At 39.7% G+C, this 20523-nt stretch overlaps 1 protein-coding gene across 16 annotated transcripts in view; it reads right to left on the bottom strand.

Annotated features, from left to right (window-relative positions):
• Positions 1 to 20523, bottom strand: part of TRIM2 (tripartite motif containing 2) — a 91313-nt gene that overhangs the window by 42409 nt on the left and 28381 nt on the right. For 4 of the 16 annotated variants that reach the window (XM_064652254.1, XM_064652266.1, XM_064652260.1 and 1 more), the window contains exon 1: positions 2974 to 3873. The exons of 9 other annotated variants lie outside the window; for them this stretch is intronic. The gene's annotated coding sequence lies outside the window, so the exon portion shown is untranslated. Of the gene's footprint in view, positions 1 to 2973; positions 3874 to 9398; positions 9418 to 19447; positions 19685 to 20523 lie in introns of those variants that run through there. 3 more of the 16 variants (XM_064652259.1, XM_064652262.1, XM_064652263.1) reach the window with 2 other exon arrangements.

Here is a 20523-nt window from a genome sequence, read left to right as displayed (position 1 = left end):
CCATGCTGGTATGGTTTACTTACTACACTGAGCAAGTGGCTATTTCTAGCATAACGACAGTAATTATGGATCATGCTATACTGATTTGCCCAGTAAGAGGTTCCTAGGTCATTGCTTCTATGCTAGCAAATACAGCAGCATAAAGTTACTCACAACCCAACTGACATTTAATTCAATGGAAAACACTCATGGCAGGGCCTTTCATTTCCTTTTTTTCCCAATAAAGGGGAAACTGCAATGGTAAAAATTGTTTTAATATTCATAAAATATGAGTTCATGACCCAAAAATGCATGATTTCAGGATTGATAATATTTTCATGTAATTTTAAATAATTTTTAATAATTTTTTAAATTTCTTTCCCCATAGTAAGATAAAATGTGAGTATTACATAAACCCAAATTAATTTTTCCTATTTAAATGCCATACATCACACATAATAAACCTTAGGAGATCAATTAGGAAACCATGTTACAAGCTTGTGTTAAAGATGGTTTTACAAGGCGTGGAACCAAAATATACAGCTTTTACAAAACGGAGTAGAAAGAGCAGACAATCAAATACACATTAACATATTCATACACTTGGCAGCATAACATGCAGAACATCAGTGATGTGTTTCAAAAGAAAATTCATTTCACCACTGACACAGCTGTGTTTGCCTCCCACTTTCCCTCCCCAAATGTTAGGGGCAGCAACCCATACAAAACAGGGAAGATAATCAGAAGCAGGATGACTTCTTATCGAAAGCACGATTTCCAAATTGGACACACAAATGGTATAATTTTTTTGTTATAGACTGAACACAGACTACTGGGAAAAAAACTGTACTTAAGGTATGAAAGAATAGGTCTCTGGTGAATGCTGCCTGTCACTTAACAGAAGAAAGTTCTCTAGCAACCAGGTATTTTTGCTTATCAAGTAGAGCTATACCAGAAAATAGCAGTTACACGGGAAAAATTTCTGCTGCCTGAAAATATTAATATTGACTTCATCTTCATCTTCTGATCTTCATCTTAGGTTTTTTACGTTCCCCCAATCTCACTGCAAGATCAAGTAATTCTTAGCTCATGCCAGCCACTTTATTTTTCAAATGTTCATGCTTTAAGCTTTGTCAATGAAAGAAACTATTAAAGACTCAGAAATAAAGTGCTTTTAATATTCTGTGTTTTGTCTGAAACGCAGGAGGCCATGATTGTCATTTATTCACTTTGCTCACATAAATCAGGTTTAAAACATGCACCTGGAAACAGAATTTCATCAATACATTAGTGGCTTTGGCCATTACCTGGTACAACTTCTTAAGTGGTTCATTTAAAAAAATTTTTGAGTATGGGATTTGTAGGACTCTGCAGCTTCTCTGAGCCAGCTCCACCTTTGATGCAATTTTGATGATGTATTTATGAGAAGGATGATTTTGCGTATTTACTCAATGAAAGTAACTGTACAATCAGACTATTTGAGGAAAAGCTGAACATTTTGGACAATGCCTTTGAATTTCACCACAGTATTTTTTCTGATTTACTGCTATGCTTGCAGCAGTTCCTCAAAACAGCAGACTAAGTTTCAGATGTATTAGCAGTGAGGGATTTTGTAAAGAAACACTAGTTTTACAAGAAAAATGTTCTTTTTTCTAGTAGCATCTTCTGAGCTGAGAAACTGATGCTTTTCAGAGGTTCATAATGTCTCAAAGCTAATAAAGAGTAGCTGCAGCACGAGCTTTGAAAATAATTGTATCAGTTCTCAATATAGTTACACTTCATAATTTAAACATGCAAAGTCAAAGGTTTATAAAATGTTGCACCAAAAATGATATAACCTCCCACCCATTTATCTATAAGACACACACAGTTCAGGTTTGCTAAGTGCAGGAAATGTACCCCTTTGTCATTCCTCTGAGGTTCAAGGATTGCTATCTTCCCAGCCACCCCAAAAATAACATTGTTCTTTTTCCTTCTGTTTGGAGATATGACTATCATTTTTCATTCAAAATACACTATACAGCAAAGAAAGGAGAACACAATGGCTCTCTAAGCTAGTGGAAATCCTTGCCCCACTATGCATGCATGCTTTCAGGGTGCGGCCCCACCCATATGAAAGGAACTTCCCTCTAGCATTAGAAAAGGGTGAAAAGAAAAAACACAAATAACAGTTCCAGAGTAGTTGTTTCAGGTAGGTAGAAACATATAATAATGAAAGTGCACCCCCTTCCTACAGGTATCTTCAAATGAGCTCTGGAATTCCTGAACAGTTATCAAATCCTATATTAGTTTCCATGGCCTGGCCAACAAAAAGACATTGGGGAAACTTATAATTGTTCGGTTCTCAGGATTTTATTCCTGAAAGAGTAGAATTCTGTGTTGTTGATACACTGCTATCACTGAAATCCACCCAGCCAGAGGTGCAACTAGCCTGAAAGTACAGCCTGAGGAGAACAAATTGCTTGCAGCTTGTTCATCCTCTTCTTATCAATGGTGTTCACAACCCAGAGGGTCTATTCATGTATTATGAATGAATAGGTTTCCAATAGCAACATTTCCAAAGGAACAGTTAGGCCTCGAGAGCCGTAAGAAAGGGTGGGGAACCTCAATAATGTTGCTTCAAGGACTGGGAGAGCTAGGGCTTAAAAGTCCTTAAAACAGATAGATCACCTGTCCACAGTCTTTAGGAATAAACAGATTCAAGCCATTTCTAGCAGCAGCCCCAAAATTAGCTAATACACAGAACACACTGAACAAATTAATAATCATAACCACCACACAGTCCACTTGTGTAAAAGGCTTGATAAGCTAAATTTGCATTCCTCTCTCTCCCACTCTTGCAATCAGCTTAGTGCCTTGTTTAAAACACAGCAACCCTCTTCATTCTTACAGCATGCAGAAGTGCAGTGAATGATCAGGGGCCAAAACAGAAGGAACAACCCAGCAGCAACCACCAGGAATAATACTGAGCAAACTTGAGCATTTCAGACCTACCCATCTTTGTAGAAAAATAGCTTAATCAGTGCAGTGCTGAGGATAAAATCCTTGCAGGGACGGAGCTGCAGTTCCGCAGTAATCCAAACGAACAAACTATCATCTGTTAATATTTCAAGCCTCACGCGTAAAACTGTTTAAGAAGCCCTATCACAGCATAGTCATTATTAGATGCACAACAGATTTTGTGCTCTAAGGAATGACGTTCCATTCCACGAAGAGGACAGGTGGAAAGAAAAATGGAAGAATAAGAGGAGGCCCAGTGAAGTCGTCGTGAATTTTTTTTTTCCCTGGGGTCATTTACAAGTGGGAGACCCCTTCAGGATTCAAACCAATCAATCTTTATTTAGCACATCTTTTTCTCACTCAGCCTGTGTAGAAAGACTGCAGCAAATGGTGCAAGGGATTGTGGGATGGGGATGCAGCAGAGAGCTGCAACCAGATTCGCTGGGTTATTTTTTTTTCCTCCCTACTCAGCAATCAGCTGTTCCGAGACTCCGCGGGCAGGGCCATTGAATTTGGTCACCAGAATGTTATTACAGGATTAGCAGGCGGAGACAGCTACCACTGTGCATCTGGCATGTCAATGCAGCTAAGAAATACATATGCAAATATTACTCACAAATCGGAAAAAGGATTTAACTCTGAAGGGGAGAGTAATTACATAACATCCATTACCAGGGGAGCCATCACAGATGAAACGAAAGCACTTTCGTTTATAAAGAAGATAAAGCTTAATACTTAATTATTCCACCCTGATTCTTCCAGATTCAGAGTATTTCTTGGAATGTAATTCTTCCCCGCTCCAACTTTCAGCAGCAACAAAAGACCCCACAAACACTCTTTGTCTCCCCAGATGTTTAAAGCAGAAGCAAAGAGCCTCTTCAAAAAGCTGTGCTACTGACACACAAACCAGCAGCAGCTTCTTCTACCACAGAGCCACATATTTGACCTGACTCAGAATCAAGTCAAATATTCAAGTCAGCAATTAGTAAACTCATATTCAAGGAATGTGAGAATCAAAGCTAACACTGTTCAACCTTTCTACAAACATTAATAAAAAGGTATATTCTCACAGTCAATATATTTGCTTGCTTAAATTTTTCTTAAAATCACAGATCAACTCCGATTTTACTAGGCTGTTACCAAAGGAATCAAATAGAAATTTGGTCCCTGCTATTTTTCAGCTATGCAGAGAAGGCTGTTAAAAAGCTGCTTGTGAATACACAGACACTACTGAAGTAAAGCAACATAGAATTAGCTTTGTCTTCCAGTATAACAGCTGGTGAGTTTTGCAGACAAGGTAGTATTTGCATCTCTAAATACAGTGTATCTTTTCTTTTGAAAAAAACAAATCATATGCAAGTATTTCAGCTAACTGAGGCTAACAAAGCTTCCCACAAATAAAAGGACACAAAGCTCCATTTGCATCAAGAAGAAAACATGTGCAGTCTAAATACTGTCTGTGCTATCCTGACTTAATTAGGGCAGATATAGTTATTTGAGAAGTTTTAAATGTTGCCATAAGATATTTAAGCACAGTTTCCAGAATATAATATTTATTCCATTCTTGAATTGATGAGGTAAATAGTATTAATAATCATTCAGCATGACCGAAATGTAATCTAAATTCCTGTTAAAAATTCAAATTCCATGTACATTCTTTACTTTCCACTTGGTGATCGTTTAGCCAGATTGGTTTTATGCATCAGACAGATCCAGTCTGGTTTCCCTGGACAATGCCCACAGGGTGAAAGCATGTTGTAATCCAGTTTATAACCTGAAATGAAACATCAGGCAGCGTGTGTACATGTGTTAAGATTTGGGGTGCTTGTGCCAAAATACTGCTCCTCTGATTCCCTTAACATGTGCTGAACTTGCTCAAAGAGAGAGAACAAGGTATGTTTCATTTTAGCTCCAACATTCAGGAACAGCAAGCATCTGCACAGCAGGATTCACAGTTTAAAAAAGGCCAGAGATTTCAGGCATGTTTTTAGAGAGGTGGTTTTTTATGTTTAGTTGGAGTTTGTTTTCTTTTTAAACTGTCTAGAGAATCCCTATTGCGAAGAGCAAGCAACATATTTCACTCCCACAACAAGGAGATCCAAGGAGTGGGTTTTTTCCAACACTGGAACAAAAACACACTTAAAATTCAAGAGAGAAAATTCAGGAGTGGCATCCCCAGAACTGAAGTGGAAGACTCTACAACAAAAGCATGCAGATATCACTTAGCTGCTTGCTTTCCCTGGCTCATTTCACACATCAAATTTACGTACACTAACCCAAAATGGCAATTATTACTCAAATTACTATTTCCATATGTGGTCAGTAGTAAGGACTACACAGGTCTCAAAACAGAACTGATCCCGTAACATACCTCATGGTCAGAGGAGATTGCAGGAGTCACAGCTGCAGCCACTCTCACAGGGATCTACACCTCCAAATGTGAGATTGCTTCAAAGTGCTGTTCTCTTATAATTAACTCTGAGAATTGCCTGCTGACAATGAGCTGATACTCCACAAATAATCCTACTTCTTCAACAAAACAAAAACGTGCTTGGAAAATGACAAGGAAAATGAGACAAAATGCATAACATTTCTCCTGAGATTTTTCTTGTTACATGTTGATATGTGGGTTCCTTCTCCCTAGTGAAGAGGAAATGGATTCACAGCTCAGTGAACAATCTTGCACTTTACCCCCATAGCCGTTACAACCAGACTCTTTCAGATAGGTTTATTGTATGTGTATGTCTTTTGTGTTGGGAGATGGGAGTGGGGGTGGTCATTATGTACTTGGTTTTGTTTGCTGGTTTTTTGGGTTTTTTAAAAAAAAAAAAAAACAGGCTACTTTCCCTCATAAATTTGCTGCATTCGTCGTTGCTGCTGACTTATCTGTGTCACTGCTGACTAGTGAGGTAAGTTCTGGAGAAAATAGTACATAGTACATGCCATTTTCATAGTGCCATGAAAGAGTGATCTAGCTCCTGTTGTCATCCCCTGTAAATGTCCAAGTTTTTGAATAATTTATTCTTTTCCTTGTTCAAAACACAACCTGATTCATATTCTTAGGGAGCCCATAAATAGTAAGCTACCAAAAAACCTCACAGTTTTATTCACAGTTCATAGGTAGATATTGATATGACCTTCCCTAAATAAGTCATCCAATCACTCCAAGTTAAGAACTAAAGTCTGAACTAAAGTCTGTACTACAGATCACTGAAGGGAGAGTAGTCTAACTCAGCCTGCTCTATAAAAGAGATTTTAATGTCAGAAAAAAAAATTATTTGGTTAGCTCCAACTAAATGACCAGCTAATACAGTCCTGGCAATTAAGTCTGACTGAAAAGCCAGAGGTGGGAGAGACCAAAAATCAATTACCCAAAGCCAACATGCTGGAACTGAGGATTAGTTTAGGAACACAAATACAGGAGAGGATGGGTTTTTACAGCCATTGCCCATCCTTAATTTGACCCTGGTGCCAGAAAAGCAAGTGAGGTGAAACAGCTAAGCTCTGTCATTGTAGGACCATGCCCATACCAGGAACCAAGGGGCCTTAGTCATCTTCATGAACTAGTGGCCTTTACCTTTCCCTAGTGTGGCAGTGCATCCATGCAGATCCAGCAACCTCCAGCCCTCACTCCACATTCTCCAGTAGTCCAGTCTGTAGCTTATATTATCTGGGAAGAGCCAAGGCTTTCTCCCACTGTGGGTTTGTAGCTACAGGGCACGTCTGCCGCAAAAGGAGCCTTGCTAGGTCCTGGTTCCTCCCCACCAGCCACAGCCTTGAGCTGTGGTCACTCTCCCATCTTGTGACCCAGTGGAACAGATGCTTTTTCCCAAAGCTTGTGATCCAACACATGGCTTTGTCATAGCCTGGGAGGCAAAGAACTTGAAAGGTTTGCCTGGGATGTCACGCTGGGCTGCTGGAAACCTTCCCAGCACCCCCAGCACCCATCCTCCTATGCCTTTGCCACCTTCTTCTATTTCCTTCTACTTTCTGCTTACGCCTAGTTTAGCTTGCCAAGGTTGAAGCTGTTGTAGCACAACTGCAGCCCAGCTGGGACAGCCTGGCCTCCCTGCTCAGCCAGCCTAAGCTTGGCTGATGTGACTGTGCTTCCTAACTCTCTCCACCACTGAAGTTGCAAGTCAGGCAGCACCAGACACAAACTGCTTCTCTACCTTCCATGTTATTCTTTCTCTTTCCCATTTTGGATATTTGCCATTGAGGTGGCACTGTGGTCATCAGAAATAATGCTATTCTGCCCATCTGCCATTCCTTCTGCACGACAATGGGCTCACCTTCAGTACCACTGTCAGATGCAAATGTGATGAATTAAGTTCCTTTTAAAAGCTTTCAGCTTCTAAAGGCACAGGAATAACAGGAATAGAAACACTGCTATAAGTTAAAGCCTTGCTTAATAGCTTTACATGTTTAATTATTTGTTCCTTTTTCCTCCTTCCTTTCCTCAGTCTGTAATCAAAGCTTTTAAGAGGGTGAGCACCTGAAATACATGCGGTGGACCTCTTAAGACATCAGTGTACTAATGCTGTATACTCCAGTGTGTAGAGAGAGGGTTATGGCTGGCATCTAACACCCACTTTTCTTCTCTCTGCCCATCCCCACAACTTGTGCATTCCTCTTCAGTACCCCTTCTCCACTACCCTTAGGAGGTGAATAGTCCTGCTTCCATCCACACAGACCCCATCTCCCAGCTGTCTTGTTCTTGGATGGAGAGGGGGCCTGCTGGGGGCTGCCCTGCACATGCCAAGGAACAAGACTGACAGGTTAGAGCTCGTGTGATCACACAGTCATCTCCAACTGAGATATGATACCTACTTCTGGGCTATTTGTCTGTCTGAGCTTTTCAGGACCTCATTTTGGGTCAGGGCCTTGCACAATAAATTCCAACACACTTGGAGCACACTGAATTTACTGCACATGCAAGGACAATGCTTGCATTGCAGTGAACATCCACAAATCCCCAGTCAAATACCCAAAATTCCCAATCAAATGAGATTTCAGAGAGAAAGGGTAGGAAATGAAGGGAAAAGGACACGCCAAGGGAAATGATAGGATAAAACTGTCACATATAAGATTAAATTACAGCCTCAGAGCAGTCATTTAGGGCCCTTTCCATGTTTAATAAAATGTCATATTCTCAGGTGATCTCCTAGAAAAAAATCTGCAGTGAGGTAGGCCCAAGTAATTATTTCAGGGGCTAGATGTTGTGCAGTCATAAGTAAAAGGATTTTAAATTGTACACTTGCCATCCAAAGCAGTGAGTCAGAGCATCTATAGCAAAAAAACCACCCTACCCCAACTAACTACCCAGTGCTGTTAACATCAGCAATGTCAACTGCACATTTTTGACTCTCCAGGCCTACCTGTTTTGTTAACACTGACAGATCTTTGTTCAGCCTTTATAGGTATGCAGGCTCAAATAAAACCAAGCTGAACTGACAAATAATTAAAACTGCACATCAAAACACTGCTGCTTTCCATAAACATCTGCTGTGAAATGCTACTTGAAATAAAAGTGCTCCATGGAGACTCCATACTAATTACTGATAACCCCTCCAGGTGCAGGAAAACAGGCAGCAGACGAAAAAAGCAGGAGGTTGAGCAGGAATCTATTTGGAAACAGGTCCCTGGTCTTTTCTACATACTCTTAGATATAAGGTACATTTAGAAATGCTCTAGGCATTTTCTTCAGATTTGCTGAGCAATGGGAAGAAAAGTAAAAGCAAGTAGCAAATGCTCAGTGCTTTTGGTACTGAACTGTGTGGTGAAGGTTGAACTGCTTAGAGACCATCCCCTCCACTACCTCCTGAGACACTCCTCTGGATCTGCCCCACACTGCACCTCCACTGCAACTCTCCCTTTAGGGGAGCTGGAGCTTAGTCATATATTCTCTGTTGACCACTGAAAAGTTCCTCTGCTTCTGTTTCCATTAACTTCAGTAGGATTTTGTTGAAGTGGCACAAACTTCAAATCAGCAAGGGAGAAGGCAGCACCCAGCAATCGCCACGTGCCATGTAACTTCACAAAATTAACTTAGAGACTGCCAGCCCTTTAGAATTTTTTTCTTGCAGCCTTCAAAAATCCCACTTCCCATCAGATACAGCATATGGAACATAAACTGGGAGAAAAAAAACCCAAACAACTTAGGTGTCTCACAGCAAGAAACAGCAGATGGAATCTAAGCATTAAAAAAGCAAACAATAGAGGCACAAAGTGAAAGACATATTAGTGCAAAAACACATACTGGGAGAGGGATCAAGAAGGAGGGAGAAAGAAGAGCCCCGCTCCAGCATGTGAGCGGGCTGAAATCAGGTTCACATCCTCTGCAGCACTTACATTGTTTAAAATATGAAAAATTGGTTGCTGCACCTCCATATTTGCCTTAGCTGTTGTACAGTACTCACCTCATTTTCTTATCCAGAGCCCAGCAGCAATATCACCTTCTGTGTCTGCCAAGTCTTCTTCTGAACCAAAATATCTTTCAAAAATACAGCAATATGCCTAAAAATTTATATTGTCCATGGATTCTGAGAAGAATCCTTGCTCAAGTGTTAAGTGGCAGGCAGAGGTTTACCCAGGCAGGCTCTTTATGTTGGCAAAAGTTCAATACTGAACTTTCACAGCAAGACGGTAAACACGTAGCTGTGTGCAGCAGGTAGTCTGGCAGCACCAGCACTACTGAAAAACAATGTCAGGACAACCTTGGCAAAAGGAGCTCTGTGGGTTTTAACAATGGTTGTAGGCACAGGAGCTGAACAGACCAAACAACCGTAGCAAAAGCCATCTACAGCTCCCGGGGAGGGGGGAGCTCGAAGTGCTCAGAGCCTGAGTGTGCCAGCTGTGACGCTGTGTCCTCCACCTCCACGCTCCCAGGGTCACTCCATTTGACTTCCCAGTAGTCAGATCCAGCATTTCAAAACTTGGAAACACCCAATGGCTGAACTTCACCCAGCAAACACGTCTTTCCAGTCCTCAGCAAGGACACTAGTTTGCTGATTGCACGCTAGCACTCCTATTTAAAGAACTGTTATTGGAATTAGCTGAAACCTTTCTACAGCAGAGATGAAGAGCTCTCTCTATCTCATGCCTTGCCTGCAGAAATGAATCAATTCCCAGCATATGAATCAATTCCCAGCAGTTTCACCACAGCCACAGTAAGATGTGCCATCTGCCTGCAAAGCCACCGAACCCCTCAGCGGGCAGGATCTCCAGACAGTCCTAGTGGCCCTTTCTCAGGGCCTACCAAGCAGCTGCTCTGGCTCAGCCCAGGTTTTCCTCAAGCGTTTTCCTTGCAGGACAAGGGTTTATATCTGACACAAAGCTGTCTTCGTTCATCCTTCATCTTCAAAAACAACTCTTCTAAGCTTTCTCTTAGACATCTCTTCCAGGTTCTCACCACACAGGGCAGGTTCAAGCCAGATGCCCAAGGCCCGTACGGGCCATTGCCAGGCTGCTCGTAAGCAAATGCCCAGCACTGATGTAGGTCAGACTCTACAAAAATTACATTCTCAGAGGACCCTTGTACATATATTCCCGCATGAATATCAGTCTTTTTTACTGACATCACAACTTACAAAACAACAGCTAATGAAAGAGGAGGAAAGCAGAACCCCTCATACACAATTTTAGGACACTCCCAGGATGAACTGGGATACACAGGAAATTAATTTCTATATGAAAATGCATCCATTTTACTTTACAGGAAAACCAGTACATTTTTATGTACGTTAAAAGCAAATTAGGAGACATTATAGAAAACACTAACCATATGGATGCATGTGGCTTTTTAAATAGAAAAAGCACTTGGAAAAAAACACTGGTATTAGGATAGCTAAGAACAGTATTGTCTTACATCAGCCACAATTTCATTTGGATTTTGATAGCACCTAGAAATCTCTTTCAAGTACCAGAATCCCACTGTGAAAGGCACCAGTTACACAGAACAGTGCAAAGTCCTAAGCAAACATAGGTAGCCCATGTCTTAATGCCTCACACAATTCGTCTGTTGCCATCTAACTGTATCTGTGACACCAAGTACCTTTCTAAAGTATGAAATAAGTTTTCATAGCCAGCCATTAATTTAGATAAGGACTATTTCTGTAGAGAAAGAGGTGCAAGACAGCAGCTTACATAGCATGAATCTCCTACAGTCAGAGAACAGGAGCAGATCTTACCATCCTCTTCCCTTTGCCAACTCCTTGAGTGGATGTGAGAACTGCCTGAGACTTTAGGCATAAGTCCTTGTGATGACTGTGACAGGATGCACCGTGTTGTTACTGAAACAGATTATATGTAGTAAACTATAAAACCCATTAGAGGTGTATGTAAAGTAACCAGCTGTGAGCACAGCTGTTACAAGTAATTGAGAAATGCTAGTGGAAAACCAGTTACAAATAGGACATAAAGGCTGCACTACCTCAGGTGCTGAACTTCTCTTACCACAGTAAGCAGTTGTTAGGATGTATTTCAAATAATTTAAATGCTTCTGGAAGCCTGATGAAAGGTTTTTGGTAGGTGGAGCCTACTGTTGAGTTAAATTTTATTCACAATTTATTTTTTATTGACAATTTATATCTATTGTTTTTTACTATTCCTTTTTATTGACCACAGAGGAGAAACCCCTTTTATTGATACCAATAATATACTGGATAATTCTTCACCCTGTGGGCTGTGAAACCCATTGCCCAGGATGCTACAATTGTTAATATTTTACAGTCATTCCAGGAGAGCGGGACAAATTCATGGTGAATAGATTGATTAAAGACACCACCTCTACCAGAAGCAGAACTGGAAGCACAAATCATTGAATATGTAAGAGCATTCTGAAGAGGACCGTGATATGTCTGATCTGTTTTTATGCCCGCCCCTCTGTAAGCATCTGCTGTCAGCAACCATCCATATTATAAGGCTAGACTAGATTTACTTTTGATTTGACCCAGACAAACCTTCAAATTACTCAGAGTAGACTTCACAGAAGCTGACATAGTAGCCACTCCCTTTCGGCATAGTTAATGGCCATTAGTGGCTCTGCAGGGCTGTTTCTATCACTTCGCAGAGCCCTCCCATTTAGGGATGTCAGGTGAAATGAATCCATCAGACATCTGCCTTGATGCACCACTGTTGCATGAAGAATGCCACTCAGGGCCACAGAGTACCTTTAGCATGTACACCTGTTCTGATATCATACAAAGAAGAGTTACAACAATGGTGACTGATTAATAATCACCCCAAGCAGAGAACCATTTCATAGACAATACAACAGTAACCTAGCACTTTTTCTCTCCACTTCCCCCAACCTTTTCAAATTTACTTTATCCTCAAGACAAAAAAAATACTTCTAGTGATATTTCCTTAAGAGTCAAGTTAGTCTTGTTTCTCTGCAGAGGTACTCTGTATTATTCTAAAAGCAATGCCATAGAGCTTGGGGAAATCATGCCTTCATCACTATCCTGGTTCTCCTCATTTAAAAGTTGCCCACCTTTATCATCAGAGGTCCCTCCAGAGGGTGCATATCTTCAGAACAGGCCTTCTGCAAGAGCACATCCCAGAGGGCAAACAATGATGGTTGTTCAGAGGGTAAAGGCTACCATTCAGGAGCACAGATAAAAATTCATCCCAAAGGTCAGATACGGGAAGAAGCCTTCCTGCTCTTACGCTTGTTTGTATTCAAGACTGTGCAATGTATCAGCTTCTGATAAGACAAACAAAAATTTTGGACTCTGCAAACACAGAAAATGGAACTACTCACTTCTTCTTGTTTTGCAAATCCACCTTAATATATACAAACCTTTTTGCATGCCCTAGTGTAGTCTGGATTTTTATTATTTTTTGTAGGAGGGAATAGTAAAAAACTAATTAGAATGCAGAAGCAAAGGTATGAGTTCTGCCTACACAAAACATGTAGTACAGTTCTTATAAAACAGTCCTCCAATACTGTCTTCTCTTTTCTGTGTAATAAAAGATTGTACTTATCTCCACTGAGAGATTTTAAGTAAAGGATTACTTTTGTAAATGAATGAAAAATTATTTGTCTTTAATTAGGAATTAAGTATCTCAGAACATTTTTGTATTTCACAATCAAAATTTATTTCCAGCTATTTTAATACAAGACAAAAAATTATCACTGCATATTTGATAAACAGGATGAAATCTTCATGGCGCAACACTTAATTTTATCTCTTTGTTATAAAATGTTTCCTGAACCGAGATGCAGAAAGATCATTTGTTCCCAAAACTACACAGAGCAGACTAAGAACTAGGTAATAATAAAAGAGCCAGTTCTTTGCAGAGGGTCCAGTAAAACTTAAAAATCCTTTGGAAAGACCACATACTAACCCATATCATAGTACTGTGCCAGAGGAACATACATGACAAAAACAACCCAACCCTCAGATACTATGAAATTAAGATGTGGCTCTACATGATTTTTTGGCCCTAGGTTTCCTAACTCCAGTACAGTGCAATTACTTAAGCTCTAAATATCAAATTAGATCTGCTTTCAAGATAGAAAAAAACTCCCACAAAACAAAACCAAAACCAAACCAACACTTGCAGAAGCTTATCTTGCAGGAGTTAATCCCTGAAGGTTTACATTAACACTCCCACCACTATAGGGATTACAGGAGAGAAAGTTGTAGAAGGATATTTCATGAATACTGTTTCCTCACTGGAAAAGGAAAAATAACCAAAAACCAAAAAGCTGCGCTAATGCAGAGAAATCATGGCAGTTTTTCCTCTTCAAGAGTTTATGTATGCTGTAAGAGGCTTGTTCCTCAGTCATGCTTTTTCATTCCTGGGGGTCATTGTAGTTCCTGAGGAATTTGAAAGTAGTGGGATTTACAGGATTTGCAACTCACAGATGTTCTCAGAAGAACAAGAGTGGCCTTGAAGACACCTGACATCACTGAACCTGCTGGCATCTGCTCTTTGGAAGTCCTGTTTCCCCCAGAGTGTGCAAATTCTCTAATAACACAGATCATGGGACAAATATGGCTGGGGCTAAATATGGTACACATACTAAGTCTCTTCAAAGACCACTACAGAGATTAATGCATTCAGAGGAACAAAAACCTCACAATTGTTGGGATCTTTTCAAGAGCATTTCCAAGTTCAGCAAAATAGTTTGAATGCAATCTTTTTTGTTGTTGTGGTACTGTAAGTAATTGTTTCAAGTACATTTGCTGAAGATTCTGTCTGCTTTGGAGGGGTTTTGTTCTGCACAAGGTGCAGGAGTATTTTGCACATTTATATTTTCATTCTTGTCAGAGTTTTGTCATTCAGAATAATCTAGACACTGCTCTTTCCTTGATAAATCAATCCCGAGTAATTCACAAACCACATAGGTAGATAGCACACAACTTCAAGCTCACAAATAATCAAGTTCTACTAAACTTCAATGTAGAAGGAGGCAAGCAGAGTATAAATCTTTGCAGAGACTAAACCTTTCCCTTTTTCTTTAAGCCATCAGTCCAGAAATAACAATATTCCAAATTACAAGTTCAATGAAGGGGTATTCTCAAACCTAGCATTAAAAACTCATTAAAAAAATAACAGAGAAAGAGGGAATTGTCACTCTATGTTTCCAGAACTAAAAGAAAAAGAAATTAAGAACAGAAGCCCATGGTAGCACAAAACAAATAGCTTTCCATGACAAAAGAACAGAAAGTCACCCATAAATAAACTGATCATACACATGTTTAGGCAGACTAATAACGCTAAGACAAATAAATCCATATGGATTAGGAGCAAGCAAATTGCTGAACATTCACCTCATGCATTTAAAACCTGATCAAAAGTAATTGCATCTACTCTATCTTTTTGACTCTTTCACAAAGGGTGTCCGCCTTGGCATAAAGACTGAAGATCACCATCCTCCTAATTAACCACTTCTAAAATGCATCCAAAACTGATAATATTCAGATGGTTTTAAAGTGAGAGAGAATGAATAATACTTTTACACATGAGCAAAAGTGCTGACCATAAAAGCAGAGTTGTTCAGAGTTCTTCCAGGGGAACATTTAGTATATATGTGATTAGAGTAAATTTTTAAGTTATTTGTCTTCTCCTAGTGGCAGGGCATATTCTTAAAGTTATTACAGCCTAGATTTAATATTTACCAGTAAACCATCGTAGCCATTCTGGCACCAGTTTCTTTTGATGCTTGTGTTAACAGGGTCACCATGTAACGTAAGAAGTGCCAGAATACATGCTGCTAACATTTTTCACATGGCTGTGATTAGTATCCTTCTTAATTTAGCTGTGCCTCTTTTAACCCTACTGCAACTAGCTAGTGGCAGTAGATAGTGGCTGGATAGAGCCAGCCAACATCTACATCCTACATCTACCTGTTTAGCACCAGAAGAACTATATTCCATTTGCTATTTCGAGTCTTCCTTTTGTATGGGATTTTCCTCTGAGTTATTGCCCTAAAGTCCAGCTAGCAAGTAGGAAGGCTCCCTGGTTGCCAGCAGACATCTCAGCCAACTAGATCCTTGGCTGTCCCCACACAGTGCATTAGTGACATGTTATGTCATTTATTTCACTGTATGGTATTCCAGTCACAAACTGCTATTCCTGTGATCAAAGTAAATTACTGACTTCCAGCTAAAATCACCTCTTTAAATAAGCAGTGCCCAATCCAAATATAGCTAGACAGCCCAATCATTAGAAGGAATGACATGCAATGCCAAGATGTGTTTACAGGTTGTGGACAGAAAATGTCTAGAGATTCTGTGGTAGAAAACAAAGACAAATGCCTTTAATGCTACAATTTATGCAGTAAATATTTAGCTATTTAAACCGTTGAAATAAAACATGGTCTTTATAGAAATAAAACAGTTCAGAAAATTTGACATGAAATGCCATTTTCATTTCTCCAAAGGTCAGCCTGAATTTTGTTCAGCGGGAGGTGGTCTTTATTCCACTTGATCAAAAATAAAGAGGAAGAAAAAGAAATCTTATGCACAAAACAGGAATTCTTCCAAATTGATCTTAAGCGTTTGCAACCAAGCAGCTCTTTCCTTTACAGACACGTTAACATAAACCTTACAGCACACTAAGGGACTGCCTCCAATCCATCCATGTCACCCAACAAATAGAAGAGCAAGCCAAATTCTAACAGAAGCAGCAAGTGTGTCTTGAAAGTTAACCTATCAAAAATGGAGGTATAGAGAGGTAAAGTCCATTTCTGTGACTGCTAAGTCCTGTTCTCTTCCCTCCAGTATTTTAGAAACCTCTAAATAATAACTATTTCCCTTCCAGTATTGATTCCTTTCAACAAATATTGATTTTTTTCCAGAGTCTTGTTTTTTTAACAGCTCATGCAAGGCTTTTCACATGGTTAGTTCACCTTTGTTTTTTCACCAGGAAACATTAGCGGAAAACGTAATCACAACCTGTGCTCTCTGGAAATAGAATATCTAATTTTGGTTGAAGGTGTCTGCCAAGTGTAGCATCTGCAATAGTGGATTTCAATCTGACAGTCACTGGTCTGCTTCAACAACTGAAAAGAGCAAGTTCATATATGTTACCCTGCAAAATATGGATGGGCAAAATTTCAGGAGAAAATTTTTAGGGCTTTGGAATTAATGGCTCTTTGTAATACAGAATATTGCATTGTCCTTAAAACAACGAATTAAATCTAAACAGCTATTCCCTTATATAATGCAACCGTATTAAGGAACATACTTTATAAACTGAATTTATTATTTGGAGTAATATATATGTTTGCTGCTGTGTATAAAAAAATAGTTCAAACTGTCTACACCCATATCCTCAGACACATTTAATTTCGATGAGACAATATGCTTGCCAAGAGATAAATCAAAATTCTTTTACATTTGGCTCAAGGATTTATCCTAACCTACTGTACATTGTGCCCTTGTTTTTATATAAATAGTTCATGTATCTAGACACAGTATTACATGTTTCAGCAAAACTGTGTATATTTAACACTTTATGCAGATTATTAAATTTCAGCTTCAGTATAGTAATGCACAACACTTAGTTCTCTGCATTAGGACACTCAGAACCTTTTCAGTTAATTTAATTCCTCATTTTTCCTCAAAGGAATCAGGAGCATCACTGTGTTTATATAAGCTGTCCAAATCCTACTTTTTTTAAGAATTAATGAAATTCCATTATCAGGCAAAGACAGACCCGGCATGTTTTCACGCTGGCTTCAGGCACCAATTATCTGGGATTTTCCAGTAAATTTGACCTCCAAGCTAAAACTGGGACTGCCTGAGAAATACAGGCTGGGGAAATTCTCCAGCAGTACTGTCATCTTTGTCCAGGTAAGGTCTAATTTTCCAAACACTGTGCATGCTGCTGGACATGGCAGAATTCAGACAGCCCTTGCATGTGGCCATGGAGACTGCTTGTCTCAAAGCTAGATTTCATAAAAAATCAATGCTGCAAAAAAGATCAACTTCTAAGACACACACACACACCCCCACACCCGCAGGCACCCCCCACCTCCCCCAAGGCATTAAGCATATATATACTTCTAATTTTTATTCTGTGTCTGGAAAGATACATTTGCTGCCTCCCTTTATTAATTACACAAAGAAATCAAAAGATTTTTCCCAGATGACTGAAATAATTGTTTCCATTTTTCCCTCTTCCCAGAAACCCTATAATCAAATCTAGCATTGGTTCTGTCATAAAACCCACTTCATGTTTCCTTCTGGCCCTCAAGCGGCATGTCTTAGTGATGCTCCTTGAAGCAAAGTTCTGTTTAGCCTTCTCCCTGAGGAAAGACATTGTGTATTAAAGGCATATCAAAGCCATTTCTCATGAAAAAGGATGAATCTAAAGGACTGAATTGAACCCTCCATGGAGAAAACCCCAAGCTGTTCTTTATAGCCAAACTCTGGGCATTGCAGGTCCAGGTCAGACCAGGGAGTTTCTTCACCATTCAAGTTTGTCAAATCCTTTGCTGAGAAGTTTGAGGAACCCTTTTGTTTATGGTAAGCAGTTTTGGTTGAGGGCCAAAGCACAGAAGCCCTATTGCATTTTGTCAGCAGCTAACAGATTGATTCCCCCCAAAAAAGCTCTCTGGAAACAGAGAACTCCTCTTTCTGGTAGCTTTGTTTTCTAGCAGGATGATGCAGTCCCAAAATCAGGTACAGTAGCTTTCTGGTACCTTCTTTGTATAGGCACTCCAGGCTTTAGATCTCTTCCAGAAAATTATGGGACTAGCTTGAAAATAAATAAGTTTATATAGATTTTAACAAACTAAACCTTTTAATATGCTTTTTAAGCCCTACAGTTTATATTCTCAAGTTTATTAAAAATATTTACATTGTCTAGAAGCTTTCATTAGTATCGCTAGTCAATTTAATTTCAGTTCTCACACAAGCAGGAATGTGGAATTTTAAGGAAAAAACCTTCTGATTATTAAAGCACAATAGTTGGCCACAGACTATTATCCAGGTAGTAAATCCATTGCCCTCAAAACCAAAAAATCCAAGGCTGGAACAGAAAGCAACTTTTCTTAAGTAAGAAATATTTATTTAGTCATTGTACTTTCACAACAATTTTCTCATTTGTCTCCATATAAATGAAGAGTTATTTAATTGTTTTGGCCTAATGAATGTTTGAGTTCAGGGCGATTTTCTTGGTCTATTTCTTGTCCTAGTATAGTACCTGGTACATTATCTCTAATTATAACTCCTTATTTTTACTTAAACCTATCAATCTGCCTGACAATCTGCCTAGACTGCATTTTGAAAATAGTAAAATAAACTAAAAGGGGATAAATCAACCTACCTAAATAACCTATGGAGAGCTATGCACCAGCTAATGGCTCAAGTTACTCTTCACGAAAAGCACAACAGAATATGGCAACATTAATGTCAACTGCCAGAATCAAAAAAATTAACAACTGTGAAAAATAGAGTGTCTCTCCTAATCAGACTTTGGCATTGTCCTCTCAGATTTACAGAGTCATTATTTTGCTTTGAATAAACATCACTATATCTTTCCTAGGCAAACTCCTTGGCTCTGTTTCAATTATTTCTTTTAAATATTAAAGAGCAGGAAACATTTGTTTTCCCTTGTCACATCCTGTCCTCTTTACATAGCATCACACAGTCCCCTTTGAAACGCCTGCTCTTACAGCAAGCCTGACACGCACAGTTCAATCAAAACATTTGCTATTGTCTTTTGCCAACTACAAACAAATTTCTGCACAAACACTGAAAAGGTTTAAAGGTTTCGACAGCCATTAAACCCGAGCTAGCACGACTGTCAAAGAAAGGTGGTGTCAAACTCGGCTTCCCCACTACCACCCTGACTTAAAGAAGAAAAAGAAAGACAAAGCAATTCACTCATTCACACAGCGGAGCTTCTGGCAAGAGCTCACCCGCTGTAAAACCACTGCTCTCACAAAATACCTGAAAGCGGAAAAAACACACGAACAGTTAGAGATGAGTGTGAAAGGGTAACTTACATTATTTAGAAAGACAGTGGGAAAGGACTGCTGCAGTTTCTTCGTTATTTTACACTGCTGTTGGCAGAGTAGACAACCAAAAAAGTTCACTCAAAGAAATCCCTCCTTTTAATTCTCTCTCTCCCAGTTAATTTACTCTAGAGTCTCTCAGCCTGAAGAGATCCGACAGTCAAAAGTTTATCCCCTTGTATTTCCCAATGATATGGCCGACTTTCCTTGGACACATACCAGTGATGCAGTAAAAATAGACAAAAGAGGGGGGGAGGGAAGAAGCAATCTAGCTTGAGCCTGAATCTTCTTAACTCAGTGTTTTCTGTAAAAGCTGCTCTTATGTCAGAAGATCCCGTTCCTACTCTAACTTGCAGAGCACTGAGTCATCCATCTGGTTTTCATAAGCTGGAAATTACAGGCAAACCAGGGAATATACACAGTCCAGTTTTAGCAGAACTCCCCAGGCACCAGCCTTACAAGTAACTTGAGGTACAAAGGCTTTGAAAATAAACAACCAGCCCCATGCCGGGATGGTCTCCCGTCTGCAGATGCCTGACTGCTCCCCCAGGCAGCCCCCAGCAGCCCAGAGCACGACACACCACTCAGGAAGGTGGCAGCCGGGTCCTCCCCCGCCGCTGTGGAAACAAACAGAGGCTACAGCCCTCCCTCCCAGCACAAACAGCCTCTCTGCAAGGGGGGCAGGGAAATCCAGTGCATTACTTGAAATCGTTTAACAGTTTAGCAAGTCATTTAGAACAACATGTTTTCTATAAACAGGGAAGTGGATGCTGATCCACTTACATCCTCTAAAGCTTCCAGGTGAGAAGCAAATCTATTGTGTTGATAGGTTTTGTTTCGTTTAGGTGGTTTTTTTCTCTAATAAGAGTCAGTGGACAGTTGCTTAATAGAGAACTTCTGAGGTGATCCAAGCCATTCATTACAAGAATGAACATTTTACCAAAAGTATCAGAAGTAAAATTTTGATAAGCAGCCCATGAAAGTCCATGACTCCAAACTCCCAAGTCACTTTCAGTCCCTATTTTCAGCCATTTAAAGGTCTAGAGCCCTGATTAAATTCAATATAC

Source organism: Pseudopipra pipra, chromosome 4 (genome assembly GCF_036250125.1).
Source record: "Pseudopipra pipra isolate bDixPip1 chromosome 4, bDixPip1.hap1, whole genome shotgun sequence".
NCBI classification, from domain to species: domain Eukaryota; kingdom Metazoa; phylum Chordata; class Aves; order Passeriformes; family Pipridae; genus Pseudopipra; species Pseudopipra pipra.
Note: the sequence above shows the minus strand (reverse complement) of the source record. Positions and strands in the feature narration are given on the sequence as shown.